At 41.2% G+C, this 16,985-nt stretch overlaps 1 long non-coding RNA gene across 1 annotated transcript in view; it reads right to left on the reverse strand.

Moving 5' to 3' along the window:
• Positions 1–14,981, reverse strand: part of LOC121135432 — a 111,192-nt gene extending 96,211 nt beyond the window's left edge. Inside the window, exon 1 of the long non-coding RNA XR_005872562.1 lies at positions 14,375–14,981. This is a non-coding gene — a long non-coding RNA (uncharacterized LOC121135432). The remainder of the gene's footprint in view (positions 1–14,374) is intronic.
• Between the last annotated feature and the right edge of the window lie 2,004 nt (positions 14,982–16,985).

The following is a 16,985-nucleotide window of genomic DNA, read 5'->3' on the forward strand; positions in this document are numbered from 1 at the left end:
TAAAGACAATCTCAGAGTGGTTTTAAGAAGTCAAAAGTTTCTTTTTGCAACTGATGACTCACTGGTCTGAGTACAACAAATGAGTGTCTGTGGAGTGTTCATCCCTGAATGAGACATCCAAACCACACCACCTTTCCACATGGCTCAGAGGAATTGCAGGAAAGTGAATGAAAAGATAGCAAGAGCCAGAAATTCAGAAAGACTGTTGCAAAATAGTGTCTTCTGTTCATGACAGGATGTTTGCACTCATGAGCATGCATGGCCAGCACAAGGCAGGCACAAGATCCACCAGTCAAAATTCCAAAATTCTAGCATAGATAAGGGAGGGGCTTATAGTAGGGGAGGCACTTAACGATCACAGCACCTGGCTGAGGAGCTTCAAAGGTTGAGGTGCCTGGAGTAGGGAGAATCAGTTCTCTTCAATTAATAACCTCTAGGTTGTCTTGCTCCAGGGGATGACCGCCTACACAGGCACATATAAAGAGTACTGATAAGACTGAATCAATTGTTTAAAAGGGAAGTTATTATGAGAAGAAAATATGTTGGTTATGGGAAGAGTTTAAGGGGAACTTGGGGCTGATGAGGTCAAATTACATTATACACATTTAAGAAATTCTCAAGGAATGAATGAAAACCGAGTGGAGGCAACAAAAAGAAGTGCCAGTCGTGGTTTTGGGTGATGGCTCAGTAGTAAAGCACTTTCTATACAAATGGGAAGTCCTGGTACCAGATCTCCAGAACACAAGCACAGCCACACTCCTTAGTTTGTGCCTATAACACTAATGCTCTTATGGAAAGATGGGGGCAGGGACAGCAGAACAGGCTCTGCAAGCTCATGAGCCAACTAGAAGGCATTTCAGCAATGGACAAGGCACTCTGCTTCAATCAAGTGAAAGATGAGGTTGTCTTCTCTCCTTCCCATGAGCTTCCTAGCATGTGTATAGCACGCACGCACACACACACACACACACACACACACACACACACACACACACACGGAGCTGCACACACATAAACATTCATACACACTGATATTAAAATAGAAATGTAGTATCCCCAGTTGTACAATGACCACAGGGACTATAGAAACTAAATACTAACATGTCTGTTGGAGAAGAAAAGAACAGTTTTTTTTTCTTTCCTTCTTTCCTTGTTTTTACAACCCTGCACAAAGGGACCCCACCCAATAAGACAATATCAGCCTCAAACTCTGAAAGGAGGAGGCATCTTCCTTCTACAAATAGTTGTGATCCAAGAGGATGGCCTGGTCACCTTACCTTTGTCTCATGGTATGTTAGTCTATGCAGAGGCCTCTCAGGTAGGACGGCACCTGCTTTCCCATACATGTTGGGTATAACTGGGCACTACTAGCACTTAGGCTCACCTTAGCTTCTTTATCTGGCACTGTGATAAAATGCCAATACAGAAAACACAAAGGGGAAAGCCTTTATTCTACATCACAGTTCAAGTTAGGTTCCACCATGATGGAGAAGCACAAGTTGAGGGAGCTGGTCGCTTTGCATACATGGTCAAGACGCAGAGCGACAAAGGCATGCATGAAATTGCTCTACTATCTCCCCATTTCATGCAGTCACGTTCTACCCACAATTAAGAAGGTTTTCTACATATCAGCTAATGTAATCAAGATATCCCCCACAGGCACATCCAGAGGCCCATTTCCCAGGTGATTCTAGATTCTGTCAAGCTGACAACATTAACAGTCTCCATCAAATCCATCTATCAAGTCGGAATTGCCTTCAGCATCATTCATGGATCCTCAAAAGAGAGCCACTAGAACATGGGAGGAGTTGGTTCATTCTCTATTGTCAGTTTATAATTTTAACTTTCTAATGCAAAAGTTAAAACTAAGTGAAACACGACAGTGAGCCTGCTTTAGAAAAAACATTTGGTTTTCTGGTAAAGCTAAACACTTCCCTTGTTCAGAAGCACAGAGTGAGCCAGGGCCCTAGACTCAGCACAAGAAATGATGGAGAGCTTCCAAAAGGCCCCTTTGAGACACTTTCATGAAACTTGTCTTCTCCCTGTGCCCACAGCTGGGGGTAACTCAGCAGTTTTCAGCTTGATTCAGCTGCAAGAATCTTTACAAATGGGTATCAAAGTTAAGGACGGCTGCCGACCAGGGTATCCCTGGAGCATCTGCAGGATTTCCACGTAACTTGAGTTTCCTCACAGAGTGGGGGCCTCTCAGCATTTGGGATTGCCATATAGAGCAGCAAACTTTCAAACTTGAGTGTCCCCATGAACAGGAAAGTCACAACATGGCATTTTATGAGACAGCAAATGTCACATGGTGTCATTCTTATGATGCCCTGATGGTTGAAGCTGCCACAATTCCTCCCAGATCCAAGGAGATGATGCTTGAGACTGTTTTAACACCATCATCTTATCAGTTCCCCATAAGAAGAAACTGGGGCATACGGGCATTTTTCAACCAAGACCAAGTTAGCTAACCTCAGAGCTAATACTAGTAACTTCAGAGTATTTCTGTGTCTGTTATGTCCAAATCTTAGTGAATATGTCTGTGTATCTTAAGGTTTATTGAGTTTTTCATCTACCCTTTCTTCTGTAAGATTCACCTAATGCATAGAGCCCCACTTAACTGTCAACCCTATCTGAGAACACAGAATGAATCTTTAAGTTTCTCTCTCATCTTTACCTATGAATTGGGTTGGTCTGGTTCTCAGAGGCATAAGCTGTCTGCAAGATTTGACATGTGCTCATTATTACAGCTCTCCTGTTACAACACACGACTTCAAACTTCCATTTATTCACCACGTGGGCATCCCATTCACTACTACAACCCCAAAAGCAAAGTGAGTCATGGAATGGCCAGTCCCTTCTAAGCACAGGCCCCCGTGCTGATCAGCTCACTGATTTGTTCATTGTGTTTATGCCCCATTGTCACAAACTAGAAATATTAGACCACTTCCATGGAAATTTCCTCTGCTGTGACCCTAAAATAAGCTGTATTGACCCTGACTTCTGGGTTCTTCCCTCTTAGGATCTTTCCGGAATTCTGAGATATAGCCCTTCTGCTTTTGTGAAGATTGTATACTTCTTCATTCTTACAACCACAAGGTTTTATCCCCACACTTCATACCACAGAAGCCCCTGTGACAGGGTTCCTAACTAGAAGCACTCAAATGTTTCTTCACATCTGGAAAGTTACACAGAACTTGCAGTCCAAGGTGAAACCCAGGGTTCTGTTTTCCTAAGGGTTGAAGTAATGGACTCGTCTAGGTCACCTTCATCAGGCTTCCAACCACATTTGTTAGTTCTCCTTCTGAGCATTTCCTGAGTCTTCCCCAGATCTCAGAAGTTTACTGTGAGACTTTGTCACTTCTCTCCTACACTTTTCCAAGATCTTCAAGCTGAGGAGCCTCAGCCCTTACCTCATCTCTTAATGCCTCTTCATCAGGAAAACTCAGTACTGCCTGTTTGATGTGGTAGCTTTCCTCCTAGGATAGCATTTAACTTCTGTCTGAAACAAAACATTATCTAGAACCTATGACCCACCACTTCTTAAAGCCCTATAGTGGTTGTCCATGGATTTCATTTTCTTCATGTGCTGTAAAGACCTCTGTGATGACCAGATACACAACACTGCAGTGTCCCCCCTTGCTGCTGGTCCTGCACCGACTCTAAACTCCTTGATGCTCCCAGAAGACATTATTTGTGTCATATCCCTCTATCTTTTGTTTATCTTTCGTGTCTATCTGGAATTTTCTGTTCCTCTGAATGGCCATTGGAAACTTAGTAATGAATATAGCCCCCCCAAGCCCTACCTTTCACTAACCTCTGCCAGTTTAGGTGCCTACACTCTCTGCTCCATACCAAACAGGGACTCTCAGACTCTGTTTTGTAACTCCAGGGGTACTTCTCTGTACTAAGGCCCTGTACCCTGACAGCTTGAGTTTAATTTATCTTTGTATCTGTGGTCCCTGGCAGATGTACACACTCAGAACATATGTGCTGGATGCAAGCAGAAATGATGGGTAAATACAAGTGAGAAAGCATTCCTTGGCTCGACAAGGAAAGGCCTCTTTTTTTCTCACACTCAGCTTGTCTTAGGCTAGACACTGCTGGGACTCACAAACTGCTGCTTTGCCTCAGGTCCCTAGAGAACCCCTTACCCAACCGACCCAAAAATGTCACGTGATTCAGTGTGATACCAAAGGCACCTGAATCACTTCAGGGTCACAACAATGAGCATCCGTTATCCCAGTAGTAGCAAAGAACAGATGCAAAAGTTAATAGAGTTTTCTGGATGACAGAATGCTAGGTAAATGAATCTAGGCTGCACTATTTGCAGAGAGATTCCAAAATGTGGAGACATGAAGAGAATTCTGTGCTAAGCTGCACCAGTCGTGATCTGAGGAGCTGCACATCAGATTGCTACACTGATCACAAGAATCAGAATTCACTCCTGAGCTGCTACACTCATTTCAAATTGAGATACCAATAGATGGCCATCCAAATACTCAATTAGCATTCCAGAACACACTCAGGGAGTTTCAAAGAGCCCAACACTGTCGTGTCATTACAAGGAGAGAAATCTTGTCCCAGCCAGCCTCTTTCATTATCTAGTGCTGTGAAAAACCCTCCACGAGGTGATGGGAAACGCTTGACCTTCCCATGCACTAGAGTCTGTTTCCTACCCTAGAGTTACCCAGTGCTTCTCTGGATTCTATTTAAAATCCTCTTTCTAGGAATCTTCTTTTTTCTTCTGAGAGGCTTTATTTCCCCTGGGAGAGATCATTTTTCATCACACCACTTACTCGTTTATATTTTTATGAAAATTGGTTTGATTGGTAAGCCTGCACTAACTGTATTGGGCTTAAAAGGGCTAGGACCTATCGACAGGTTCTATGCAAATCTATGAATGGAATACCAACCCAATAATTCAGCACTACCATAAGCCCACAGAGCATCTGCTGTTACAGACAAAGAGAACCCACCTGCACATTTTTCACTCATCAGGACTGTTTGGATATGGATAGTAGGTGTCCATGCAGTTGATTGGCAAACAAAGTCATATTGCAATACTAGTGAGAAGTACATGTTTCTATTTTAAATAAATTGAGCCCTTTGGAATCACTGAAATTAAATTTAAAATGGGGAGAAAAACTGTGTGTGTGTGTGTGTGTGCGTGTTTTCATAAGTTTTCAAATACCATCTAAGAGCCATGTTCATACACGTTCATGTAGCCAGTGTGAACAATGTCCTTCATGTGGCTTTAATTTGCTTTGTAAATACAAATGTAATTGGTATTTAAGGGACTATTTTAAATCACCATCACCCTCCTCTGCCTGAGCATGAGTAATCTAATTCCTACAGAGCATATTGGGTTTGATGGACAGATCTCTGAGGACTGTCTTGTGTGTCAGCAGCGGTGAAAATGAGTTCTGAAGTAGAGTCACACCCCCACGCATGCGTGGAATCCCAATCAACCACAACTCATACATCCATTTGCCCATGTCTTGCTGCTGATGGATAATATATTCTTTTGCTTCTGGCAAAAAAAATGGTGAGAAACCGCTGGTGCATATTGATAGCATGCATCTTCAAGTAACCATAATTGGGAGAAGAGACATACAGCTCGCGAACATGCCAGGGGACCTCAAGCTGCTGCTGTCCTTCAATCTGCAGCCAACTGGAAACAATGGACCCTCAAACTGTCAAGGGATTGAAACAGTCTCTCATGTTAGGAGTGGAAAATTAAAATTTAACTCCTTGACAAAAAAAGAGAATTTGTCTGCTAGTGCCACAAAATATTTTAGCTGAGCACTAAAAAGTATCTGATTAAAACTACACCCTGGGGAAATGTGTTAGCCTCCCTGTCTATTTCTATTGTGCTGTGGATAATTTGTGATACATGGATGTATTGCTATATTTAAATATATAACCAGGAGTGTGAAAAAGTAAAGTCACATGGTACGACCACAATGCTTACGGGGTGGGATAAACCTCTTTGGGAAAAACAAGCCACTAGTAAGCTTATGCCCTGGCAGGAACATAATGGATTCCCAGACCCATCTCATTACCAGCTGGTGAATTATCTAAAGGAAGGAAGATATTCCTACAAACTCCAGTAGCTATTTGAATTCATCAAATCAGCCTTTACTTACTAATCCACAACTGCACATTAAATAATGTGGCATATATGCTATAATAAAAAGACCAACTGCTTAGTCATCCAATACAAATGATGATGGATAAAATGTTTTCACCTGAGTTCATTGATTTGGTTTTCTGTTATTTAGAATAGTTTGTGTTGATGACAGCTTTGTTGTAAATACAAGGGCCATTTTTGTGGATAATTCCAGTTTCTGGAAAAATCTGGAAATGAATGTTCCCCTATGTGAAGTGCCACATGGTACCCATTTTCTATGATCTCCCCACACCTTCTAGTGTAAGATGTCCAGTCACCTCTGGAAATGCTGAACTAGTCACATTAGGCAGAGAACATGACTCAATGCATGAACTGCTTCAGAATATGCCTCAAACCACACGATGACATTACAGCATGCTAGGCAATGACATTAAATTCAGTAAAGAGATCTCACACTCTGTTCTACATCCTCAAATGCCAAATAGTGTGCCTGCCAACTGTCGAGTGCTTGCCAAAGGAAGAGAAGCCTCTGTTAGTTTTGCTAGGGGTCAAATGTGCCTGTTAGTCATCAGCCTCCACGTTGCATGTCTGATTCTGAGGGGTACACACATCACCAACACCTATGCATTTCCTATCCCTGTGATAACAGTCCAGAGGGTATAGCATGCTGGAAAAACAGTGTGCACTTCAAAAAATGGCTCAGTAAGGAAGGAGCATACGCAAGGCTCATACAGGACACAGAAGGACCAAGGGCTCAGGGGTGGCTATGGTGCCATCTGTTACATTCTGCCTAATTTATTCTGAGCATGGGGACCCCTTCCTCCAACCTCTCCTGTGCTTTTCAGATGCAAGTCTGGAACCTGTAGCTATTACATCATCAGAAATAGTGTATTATGGCTGTGACTCTAGCTGGGTAAATGCAGTCCCTTCTATGCAAGACCTATTCATGGGATATTTGCACATATCCATCTCAGTTTCACACCTCGAAATCCTTCATAAACCTCCACCCCCAACTGAACCAGTACATATACAAAGTATTTGTGTGTGTCCATGGATGCACATGCATTTGTTTTAATTGGCCAGTTGTACTAGGAAACATCAGAAAACAAATAACTTGTAAGCATTTTCCCACTTAGATAAAATAAATTCAGTTGACTTTTGAACAAAGCTTTTCGGGATGGATAATTTCCCATGTGGGATCCTCTTCCCATTCTAAGAGCGAAGAGATACTGTTAAGTTTTCATTCTGTTTCTGTAATGAAACACTGATAAAAACCAGCTTAGGAAGGAAAGAGTTTATTTCATCTGACAATTCTCAGGTCACAGTTCATCACTGAAGGAAATCATGGCAGGAACTCAAAGAGGGAGTCTGGACTCAGAAACTGAAGCAGAGACCATGATGAAATACTCCTTACTGTTTTAAATCCCATGGTTTGCTCAACTTGCTTTCTTATACATCCCGGGATCATCAACTCAATAGTGGCACCACTCACAATAGGCTGGGCCATCCCACGTAAGACACTAATCATGAAAATGACCACACATATGCCTACAAACCAATTTCTCACATGCAAGAGAAACCCACATGGATTTGATGGAGGCATTCACTCAAATGAAATTCATTATTTTCAGGGACTGTAGTTAAAAGTCAAGTTGACCAATGCTAATGAGCACAAAAACACAAGGTCATTAATGCCAGCAAAGATCCAAGAGCTCCTGTCCTTGGGGAGTTGGGTGTGCCAGTGATTTCCTGTAGACTTCCAAATATTACAGGCTTTTACAATGCTCTTGATTACTTTACAGAACATGATGGCAAGACCATATTGTTGAATACTCCAGATATTTGAGTCATGGAATATAGGGAAACCAAACTGATACCGACTTCAAAGCTTTATCCATACTGGCTAGCTTTCGTGGTGCTGGAAGGTGTTATGCATGCTACTGGAGGGAAAAAAGTCATCAGTCTTACCCAGATGTGAACCATGAAAGCTACAGTAATGACTATCCTGGCAAGCCATGCTCACTGTTGCAATAATACCCTGGAAGTTATAGGTATAACCGACCACTCTATGATTGGATTTATGACTTTTGCCACAAGATAAAACCCATACCTACTACTTTATCAAGGCAAACGACCTGTAGATAGATAAGTCATAGGCCTTAGCGCCAAATAGGCACAGAATTAAACCAACTCCTAATGACTTTTGGTTACAATCATTAATTACTGCATGTCTCAGCCCTCCTCAGAGAAGATTCCTTTTGCAGTAGATGGTGAGAAGCACAGAGACCCCTTTGTTTATAATATATTTATTATGCTTATGTACATGGATGTTTTGCCTGCATGCATGTATGCATATCATGTGTGTGCAGTACCCATGGAGACCACAAGGGAGCATCTGACTTCTTACAACTAGAGTTACAGATGGCTGTAAACTGCCATGTGAATGCTGGAAATCAAACCAAGATCCTCTTGTAAGTGTTCTTAACTACTGCTGAGCCAGCACTCCAATCTAGATATGAGTATTATCATCATCAAAGCAGTTCAGAGAATTTAAGAATAGAGTTTCTATGGCCTGCCTGGTGGACAACTATAAAAATTTTGTCACCATATCATGACTGTTAATAGAAGTTTCAAGGTATTTTGATGCTTGAAATTTTATATTGATTTGAATTACAAATACAAATGAGAATTAGCCTCATTTTGAATATGATTATGTTTTAGTTCTTAATGCTTTAGGTCATTATTGCAGCAAAACAATATTCACAGGGAGCTTCTATTACACAAACAGATACTGCTGAAATTATGGCAAGAAAAATGAAACAAAATATCTTCATTTACTAATAATATAAAACCTACAAGCTAAAGCATAAAGACATCATTTAATATAATATATGAAAGAATAGAATATATACAATATATGACATTTTATTAAACTAACCATAAGTTAGAATTGTAAACATTTTTAGTCATTCAAAATTACTTTTCATCCTGAAATTTTTGGTTTGAAAATATCATTGTAACAGGTTTTTACAGATGAACTTTTTTTCCACTCAGGATCACATTTGTTGGTATTCATCAGTGCTGGTGCAGATCAGACTCAATAGTTTTAATGGGTGTGTTGCCCTCATTTTCTTTACAACTGTTACCTTCCAGTTCCCCTGTTGTCAGACCTGTATGTTGACACTCTATTAAGAAAGGGGATGTGATCTTTAGTGTATTTCTACTTTTAAAAATTATAGGCCACCTCTGTACTATGTATATCTAGAAGTGGGATTAATGGGTCCTGAGGAACATAGTCCTTCACTTGACTTATTATTGTATCACAAAACATGATGTCCCATGTTTGAAGTTTAAATGCATGCAGAGCAATGTTTTATATTACTTTCAAGAATATTTTGTGCAATGCAACTAAAAGGGATAGAAAAGTAAAAATAGCAATTATGATTATCTTTTCTAAGAATATGGAAAAATGGTTTTGGGGAATGGAATTTAAGTTAATGGGGAATATGGGTATTATCTATAGCATTTTGTGTAACTGAACTATTTCATGGAAAGGGGTAAAATGAATATTGAAAATAATCAGAGAAGTTTCAAGGAATTCAGAATCAAAATGACATCTACATGCAGGTAGTTGATCAGCCTTGGCCACAGGGTTGAATAAACCTGAAAACATAATTTGTGGTGCTGTATGTAGGAACAATTGGGATTATGTACCTCTGGTCAGAGAACAGCCTAAGAGATTGAAGTCACCTTCCAGCCAAGAGCCATCATAGCTTTTGCAGCCATCTGTGCCACCAATGCCTTCTTTGATCTTCAAAGCAATAGCCATTAGGATCCAGTACAATAACAAAAAAACTGATTATATTCTGCATTTATCTCTAGGCAAATGATCAGGAGCAGGTTTAGTCTCTTACTCAATATGCACCTTAATTCACAGAGTAGTGATGGCAGAAGATGCAGTATATAGAGGATCAGCATCTGATCTTCTGTATTTTTGGACCCACTAGAAACTAAATTAAATCCTTAAAGCAAACCTGAACACTGAACAAGTACAACAGACATGCTAACATGGACAAGGAAAGTTCACAAGGCCTCAACTCTGCACGTAGAACTACAGGCAACTAAGAAATGTGGAGAGTGGAAAAAATAACCTTCTCCAGGGAAAAGCAAACCAATTGGCTATCCAATGGCCCTGAAAACATACATACAAATAACATTATACAAACAGACCATGATTTATGTATGTATGTATAAATACATATGAATATACTTATACATCTATGTATATATGTACACAATTAATGAAAAAGTGTCTATCCATGAATTTGAAAGAGGGTAATGAGTATATGAGAGGGTCTGGAAAAAGGAAAAACAAAGGGGGAGATGATACAATTATGTTATAATTTCAAAAAATATTTTTAAAGAACTAACATGAGATGGCGATGTACCTTAATGGTAGAAAGATTGCCTAGAATGCCTAGAATGAGCAGGGCCCTGAACTCAATTCCCAGCATGGAAAATGAAAGTAAGCCATTAAATATTAAATAGTTAAAGTAGGTCATAAGGTCCCTGCATAGAAAAATGAACTAAGAGCTACCCCTTTCTTCCACAAGCCTCAGTTATATGACCATATTGTCAGCAGTAACAGTCTGCTCACTCCAGAGACAGATGTGGTACTTCCTGACACTTCTACACAGTAAACTCATGAGTGAGCCAAACAGTCACTGTTTTCCAAACATTTGTTGCGTATCAAATTTGTATAAACAGTGGTTCTCAACCTTCCTAATTCTGCAAACCTTTAAAACAGTTCTTTCTGTTGTGGTGACTCCCAACCACAGAATTATTTCATTACTTCTTTATAACTGTAGTTTTGCTACTGTTGTGTAACATTATGTAAATGCCTGTTATGCAGGACATCTGATATTTGGTCCCCAGAGGGGTCAGTCGCAACCCATGGGTTGAGAACCAATGGTTTAAAATTATATTAATGAAGTAACAGCAGCAGACTGTTTCTGGGGAAGGAGGCAAAAAGCATTCCGTGGCAAGTCCTCAGGTAGATCAGCTACAAATCTTTCTAGTAAGTACACAAGACTGGATTCAGGGCAGACACATGTTCTAAACCCACTCCTGTCCTACCAGGAGCCAGAAAATTGTCAATAAAGCCTGAACCCGAATTCTAAACTGCTGGTGTTTTTAAGCTCTGAGGAGAGGGAGACATAGAACTGTCCTTTGAGGAGAAGTGGCAGTAACTGCGGTGGGGAGGGAAAGAGAATCTCCAGCTCATTGTCTGTGCAGACATTCCTTACAGAAAACTGGGATATGAAGAAAGCAGACATCAGACATGGGTGACCAAGCAGACACATAGATGAAGGAAGACAATCATTGACCTAGAGGTCAATACAGACATAGATTCTCAGCACTGCAAGATTCCAAATGTGTGCGGTCTTCTCTCACATTGGGTGTGGCACAGGATCCTTTAAGCCCACACTTGTTTCTAATTTTTAATGTTTCTCTGTCTCTGATTTCATCCTAGATGTCTCTCTGCAACAGATCAGTAGTAGACTTTGTCGGGAACTAGATTAAAAGGAAAAGAACAGAAAGTGATCCCAAAAGTAAGACCTCAATCCTCTAAGACACATTTCCGTGGGAACAAGGATCACCCTAAAAACAGACAGGAGCACCCATGCAGCATACCTGGGAGACATGCTACATTCCTTGAACACAGACTGCTCAGAACATGGAAATGACTACAGCACATTGCCATTCCCTCAGGCCACCTTGGTTGCTTCTAAGCATAGAAACTTCAAATGAAGTTCTAATGATTAGTCAAATCAGATATAGAAAACAACTTTCCTAGAAGCCATATTTAACTCAAGATGAAGTTTAACTATCAGTGTGCTTTAGTTCTGGTTCTAAATAAAGAGTGACTAGTCTCCCTGATGATGATGCTTTGTGTGGTCGTTATTGGTGCAGATCAACTGCAAGAGGCAATTTGGAGCTCCTTTAAGAGAATCTAGAGAAACTAAAGCACTAAAGGAATCCAGAGTATTGTAAGCACTGCTCATTTCTCCCCTGATTCATCCTGTGATGGGGGAAGTCTTGTGTATATGTCAATAAAGCACTGTTGGCCAATAGGGAACTAAGATAGGTGGGACTAGGAATCCAGGAGGACTCTGGGAAGGAGAAACAGAGGAGAAACACAGAGAGTCAAGATGTAACACCATGGGGTAGGAAGCCCAGAAACCTCTCCGGTAAGAGAAATACTTAGATTAGCAATTATGGGATAAATACTTAAGTCAGAGGTAGCCAGTAAGAAACAAGCAAGGCCAACAGCTTCATAATTAATATAGCCTCCTGCGTGTTTATTTGGGACTGATGCGGCTCTGGAACCAGGCTGGTGGGAAGGCTTCCCTCAAGGAAAAGGCTTCACTTTACAATCCTGATTTGATTTTCGTAGAAACCCATAGGAAGAGAATCTTGATGCATTTGTTGCAAGTTAGTGCTACAAAAATAAAGCTGTCATGAGAGCAGAGAGTCACAAAGGGAAGGGTGTTAGGTGGGGGTGACTTGAGCTGCAGTAGATATGTGGGGTGATGATGCTGCATGTGTCTCTGGTTTAATTTCTGTCCTTATGAAAATTTTAAAATATGTATTGTCCCAGGGCAACAGAATCACAGGAATTAGAGTTCACAGCATTCTTAGTTATTTCAGCATGTGTTTAACAGTATGACTGCAATTTGACAATGACATGATTCCTCATTGTCTGAAACTGGGAGGAAGGGGAAGCAGCAGGGAGGATTTACCTGGAGGTATTGCTGAAAGTGCTTGGCTACTTCACTCCAGGGTTTTTGTAAAATTTAAGAGCTGATGAAGAATGGATAAAGAAAATGTGGTACATTAGCACAGTGGAGTATTACTCAGCAGAAAAAAAAGCAATGGAATCTTGAAATTCACAGGCAAATGGATGGAACTAGAAGAAACCATTCTGAGTGAGGTAAGACAGTCACAAAAAGACAAACATGGTATGTACTCACTCATATATGGATATTAGACAGAGAGGAAAAGATTACCAGCCTATAATCCACGCTGCTAGAGAAGCTAGGAAACAAGGAGGACCCTGAAAGAGACATACACGGACCCCAGAAAAGGGAAAAGGGACAAGATCTACTGAGCAAATTGGGAGCATGGGGGGAGGGTAGAGTGAGCTAGGAGAAAGAAAAGGGGAGAAGGGGAGGGGGAGGAAGACATGAGGGACCAGGAAGACTGAATGGGGGAAGAATAGAGGAAAGAAGAAAAGTGATTCCTTAATAGAGGGAGACATTATAGATTAAACAGAAATTTGGCACCAGAGAAATGTCCAGAGATCTACAAAGATGACCCCAACTAAGAATCTAAGTAATAGTGGATAGGCTACCTTAAATTCCCTTCCCCTATAACGACATTGATAACTACCTTAAATGCCATCCAGTAGCCAATGGAAGCAGAAGCAGAAATCCACAGCTAAGCACTGAGCTGAACTCCTGTAATCCAGTTGGAGAAAGGGAGGAGTGATGAGCAAAGGGGTCAAGGCCAGGCTGGAGAAACCCACAGAAACAAGGGGGAACTCATGGACCCCAGACTGATAGCTGGGAACCAGCATAGGACTGACCCAGGCTCCCTGAATGTGGGTGTCAGTTAGGAGTCCTGGGTAGTCTATGGAGCCTCTGGTAGTAGATCAGTATTTATCCCTAGTGTATGAATGGATTTAGGAGCCCACTGTCAGCCTAGACACACAGGGGAAGGCCTAGGCCCTGCCCTACTCCAAATGATATGACAGACTTTGATGATGCCCCATGGAAGGCCTCACCCTCCCTGGGGAGCAAAAAGGGTATGGGATGGGGGCCAATGAGGAGGCATAGGAGGATGGGAGAGAGAGGGAACTGGGGTTGATATGTAAAACAAGATTGTTTCTAATTTAATTTAAGAAAAGAGAAAAAAAAGCTTAAGAGCTGAGTAGAGATGTAAGGGTGCATAAATGCCAGAGGAGACAAGAGCAACTTAAAACACAGGAAAGGGCTTACTAGTCTGGTGGCTTTTCCTGGGTTTCCCCAGAAAGCAGCACCGGTATGGAGTATTCGGTGGCTTCCAGGTTTCTCTGAGATTTTGGAGTCACCCACATTTCCCTGTAGAAAAATCTTAACTAAAAGAGAAGTGCCAATGCAAATGATGAAGTAGGCCCAGAATAGTGGGGATATAACTTACCAGGATTGAACTTGGGGTAGAGATTCAGGAAGCTGTTCATTTAGCATGTTTCTTCCACGTGGGGTGCTGTCCTCAGATTCCTCTGGATTATTAAAAAGTGAGAATGAGAAAAACCCTGCAGGGGAACCCTCCTCTTCCTGATCATGTGTGCTCAAGCCAGATCAGAGTTGGTGGGAAAAGCTGTAACTTATTTATCTTAAGGAGTTTGAGGGTGTGCTCTGGAGAAGTGTACCCCAGTATGTCCTGTGCTTCTATATGTCTGAAGACAAAAACGTTCTCAAGACTTCAACAAACATCTACCATCTATAGCTAACCTCATCTCCATTAAAAAAAAAAACATCTCACTGTTACGCTCTGGTTAGTTTTTGTCAGCTTGACACCAGCTAGAGCCACCTGGGTAGAGCGAATCTCAGGGAAAGAATTTCCTCCACCAGACTGTGCCTGCAATGTGGGTGTGTCTGTGGGGTATTTTCTTAATTGCTCATTGATGATTCAGAGCCTAGGTCCCTGTGGGCAGTACCAATCCTGCGCAGGTGGGCCTGAGCTAACAAGAGCAGCTGAGCAAGCTGAAGATGCAAGCTGGTAGACAGTGTTTCTCTGCTATTCCTGCTTCAGTTCCTGCATCCAGGTTCTGCCTGAGCTCCTATCCTGGCTCTTGTGGTAGACTGTAAACAGAAACAAACTCCTCCCCTAACTGTTTCCAGGCAGTCTATGGTCACAGCAATAGAAACAAAGCCAGGACAACCATGCGCCCCTTAGAAACTTTCGTATGACACAGTTAATTCTTTGTTTCCTGCTCTAACTTTCTTGGGGGAAGTGTGTTTCATTGCCACTTGATAAAGCAATACATGTCTTCCTTCCTCAATGTAACAAGGTACAATTTGGATAGGCATCCAGAGACATTTGATGTGGACCCTTGACAATATAACCAGTTTGGGCTTTCCACATAACTAATTAGAAGTTACCCGACGAAATTTTGTGACTGAAGAATGCCAGTGTCTTAACAAGATGTGTCCTATTCCCCAATGCCATCTGACACGTCAGCCCGTGTTCAGTAGCCGCCTCTAACATCCTGTCAAACAACTGCCAAGTTTTTTCAGAGCACATTTCTAAGGAAATACTGAAACCCAGAGCTTACATAAAACACCTAGAACTCAACCAAAAGTAGAGACAAAAAGCCCATCATAAAGTATTCCCATAAGCTGGCATTTTCCCAAAGATACATAAGTGTTCAATAAGCACAAAAGACAACAGAATTATTACTCATTAAGTGAACCCAAACTGCATCCACAATGAGACTAGCACTAGAATGGCCATGCATAACAAGGTAACAGCATGTTGGCAAGAGTATAGAGAACTGGGCATGGCTTGCACAGCTTATGGAATTGTATAACAGTACAGCTATACGATAAGACAGTTTTGTAATATCTTAGAATATTAAATGTATGACTTTCATGTAATCTAGCAATTCTAATCTCAAATGAATGCCCAATATAAGAATGACAGGAAATTGCTTGCAAATACTTTCACACAGATGTTTTACAGCAGTATTATCCATACATCCCCAAGTGGGAAAACTTCTACTTTAGTTAACTTGGGGTTTGTATAACAAACAGCACAAGTTTAATAGCAAGGTACCAGTATGGCCTGGTTCTCAGGAAGCTTCTTCCTGGCTTAGAGAAAGGGAGGAGGCAGGTATGTAGGCAGAGAGAAAGAGAGGTTCACTATTCTTTTCCTATATGGGCAGTAATGTAATCATGATCCCATTATGATCCCTTTGTGAGCCTCCAACAACCACCATGCTATCTAAATCTGACTGTCTTCAAAGTCTCTGCCTCCAAGGAGTATCAATATCTGCATTTTATGAGGGAAAATATTCAATCATTTGCACTCTGCTCTTGCCCCTGTCCAAACCATATACTTCTTTCATGCTGTCTGCAAGCCTTAAGTTACTCTAGAGTCAACTCTAAAGCTTAAAGTCCAAAGTCTCCTTGTATATCACCTAATCAAATGTGTGTTAAAAGTAAGGTGTGACCAATCCTAAGGCAAAATTGTTCTCTAGCTATATACTTTTGAAACCAAACAAAATGCAATGGTGATGGAGGAAAAAAACGGAATAGATGTTCCCACACTCAAAGGGAGGAATAGTAAAGAGTGAAGGGTGATAGAACCTAACTTGTCAAAAGTAGGTCAAGGCAAGTCCACTGTATCTATAGATGCACTGGAGTGTCTGTCCTCTACCCCTGCCCCTGCCCTTCTTACAGAGAGAACCTGTGCATTCCTGGGTCTGTACTGGTGACAGCTCTGCTGATCTCAGAATCACCTTGTCCTCCACACTTCTTTCAGGGTATCACATGTCAAAACCAAAATGCCTTCTATCCTTCTGTTCCTTTGTTGAAACAAGCAATAATTTTATGGCACGATGCCACCCCATGCTCTTTGCTGATTAAGTGCAGAAGTGCCCTCAGGATAGCTTTAACTGAATGGTCAGTGGTGCCCTTAGTATATTCCTCAAAATAAATTTCGTCATAACTTGCAGCATGAACTTTTTCAAATCTCCAAGTTTTTAGCTAAATTTGTTCATCCTAATTTCAATTATTCTTTATTATAT

Source organism: Mesocricetus auratus, unplaced genomic scaffold, assembly GCF_017639785.1.
Source record: "Mesocricetus auratus isolate SY011 unplaced genomic scaffold, BCM_Maur_2.0 Super-Scaffold_4256, whole genome shotgun sequence".
Classification (NCBI taxonomy): Eukaryota; Metazoa; Chordata; class Mammalia; order Rodentia; family Cricetidae; genus Mesocricetus; species Mesocricetus auratus.